Source organism: Triticum urartu, chromosome 7 (assembly GCF_003073215.2).
Source record: "Triticum urartu cultivar G1812 chromosome 7, Tu2.1, whole genome shotgun sequence".
In the NCBI taxonomy this organism is placed as follows: Eukaryota; Viridiplantae; Streptophyta; class Magnoliopsida; order Poales; family Poaceae; genus Triticum; species Triticum urartu.
Window position 1 is genome coordinate 514,156,780 of NC_053028.1, and position 2,519 is coordinate 514,159,298.

The following is a 2,519-nucleotide window of genomic DNA, read 5'->3' on the forward strand; positions in this document are numbered from 1 at the left end:
TAGGAGGAAAAGGCATGGGTTTCTGAACCCATGGTTCTCTTTCTTTACCGTGCTTCCTAGCAACAAAGTCTCTCTTATCATAACGTTGATTCTTTCATTGTGGGTTATCAAGATCAACCGCAGGTTCAATCTCTACATCATTGTCATTACTAGGTTGAGCATCAACATGAACATCATTATTAACATTATCACTAGGTTCATGCTCATTACCATATTGTGTTTCAGCATCAGAAATAGAAATATCATTGGGATTCTCAGGTGTGTCTACAACAGGTTCACTAGAATCATGCAAAGTCCTATCATTTTTCTTTTTCTTCTTCTTAGAAGGACTAGGTGCATCTACATTATTTCTCTGAGAATCCTGCTCAATTCTCTTAGGATGGCCTTCAAGATACAAAGGTTCCTGAGTCATTTTACCAGTTCTAGTAGCCACTCTAATAGCAAAATCATTATTCTTACTACTTAATTCATTGCGCAAATCATTCTGAGCTTTAAGTACTTGTTCTACTTGAGTGGTAACCATCGAAGCATGTTTACTAATAAGTTTAAGTTCACCTTTAATATTTTTCATATAATCACCCAAGTGTTCAAGCATATCAGCATTGTGTTTTAATTCTCTACCAAAATAAGCATTGAAGTTTTCTTGCTTAACCATAAAGTCATCAAACTCATCCAAGCATGGGCTAGCAAACTTAGTAAATGGGATTTCAGCTTTATCATATCTATAGAGAGAATTTACCTTTACTACCCGTGTCGGGTTATCAAGACCATGTATTTCTTCAACAGGCGATAAATTAAGACCATGTATTTCTTCAATAGGAGGTAAATTCTTAACATCTTCACCTTTAATACCTTTTTCTTTCATAGATTTCTTTGCTTCTTACATATCTTCAGGACTGAGAAATAGAATACCCCTTTTCTTCGGAGTTGGTTCAGGAATTGGATTAGGGATTGGATCAGGAAGTGTCCAATTATTTTCATTAGTCAACATATTATTGAATAAAATTTCAGCTTCATCTGGTGTTCTTTCCCTGAAAACACAACCAACACAACTATCCAGGTGATCTCTGGAAGCATCGGTTAGTCCATTATAAAAGATATCAAGTATTTCATTTTTCTTAAGAGGATGATTAGGCAAAGCATTAAGTAATTGGAGAAGCCTCCCCCAGCTTGTGGGAGACTCTCTTCTTCAATTTGCACAAAATTATATATTTCCCTTAAAGCAGCTTGTTTCTTATGAGCAAGGGAATATTTAGCAGAGAAGTAATAGATCATATCCCGGGGACTACGCACACAACCAGGATCAAGAGAATTAAACCATATATTAACATCACCCTTCAATGAGAACGGAAATATCTTAAGGATATAATAGTAGCGAGTTTTCTCATCATTAGTGAACAGGGTGGCTATATCATTTAATTTCGTAAGATGTGCCACAACAGTTTCAGATTCATAGCCATAGAAAGGATCAGATTCAACTAAAGTAATTATCTCAGGGTCGACAGAGAATTCATAATCCTTATCAGTAGCAAAGATAGGTGAAGTAGCATAAGCAGGATCATATTTCATTCTAGCATTCAGAGTTTTTTGTTTGAGCTTAGCTAATAATTTCTTAAGATCACTCCTATCATTGCAAGCAAGAAAGTCTCTAGCAGTTTCTTCATCCATAACATAACCCTCAGGAACAACAGGCAATTCATATTTAGGGGGAGAACCTTCATCATCACTTTCATCAATATTATCAGTCTCAATATTTTCATTCTCTCTAGCCCTAGCAAGTTGTTCATCAAGAAATTCACCAAGTGGGACAGTAGTATCAAGCATAGAAGTAGTTTCATCATAAGTATCATGTATAGCAGAAGTGGCATCATCAACAACATGCGACATATCAGAATGAATAGCAGAAGCAGGTTTAGGTGTCGCAAGCTTACTCAAAACAGAAGGTGAATCAAGTGCAGAGCTAGATGGTAGTTCCTTACCTCCCCTCATAGTTGAGGGATAAATCTTGGTTCTTGGATCTTTCAAGTTCTTCATAATGATAAGAAGATATAAATCCCAAGTGACTCAAAGAATAGAGCTATGCTCCCCGGCAATGGCGCTAGAAAATAGTCTTGATAACCCACAAGTATAGGGGATCGCAATAGTTTTCGGGGGTAGAGTATTCAACCCAAATTTATTGATTCGACACAAGGGAAGCCAATGAATATTCTCAAGTATTAGCAGCTAAGTTTTCAATTCAACCACACCTGGAAACTTAATATCTGTAGCAAAGTGTTTAGTAGCAAAGTAATATGATAGTAGTGGTAACGGTAGCAAAAGTAATATTTTTGGTGTTTTATAGTGATGATAACAATAGCAATGGAAAAGTAAATAAGCAAAGAACAATATATGGAAAGCTCGTAGGCAATGGATCGGTGATGGAGAATTATGCCGGATGCGGTTCATCATGTAACAGTCATAACCTAGGGTGACACAGAACTAGCTCTAGTTCATCAATGTAATGTAGGCATGTATTCCGA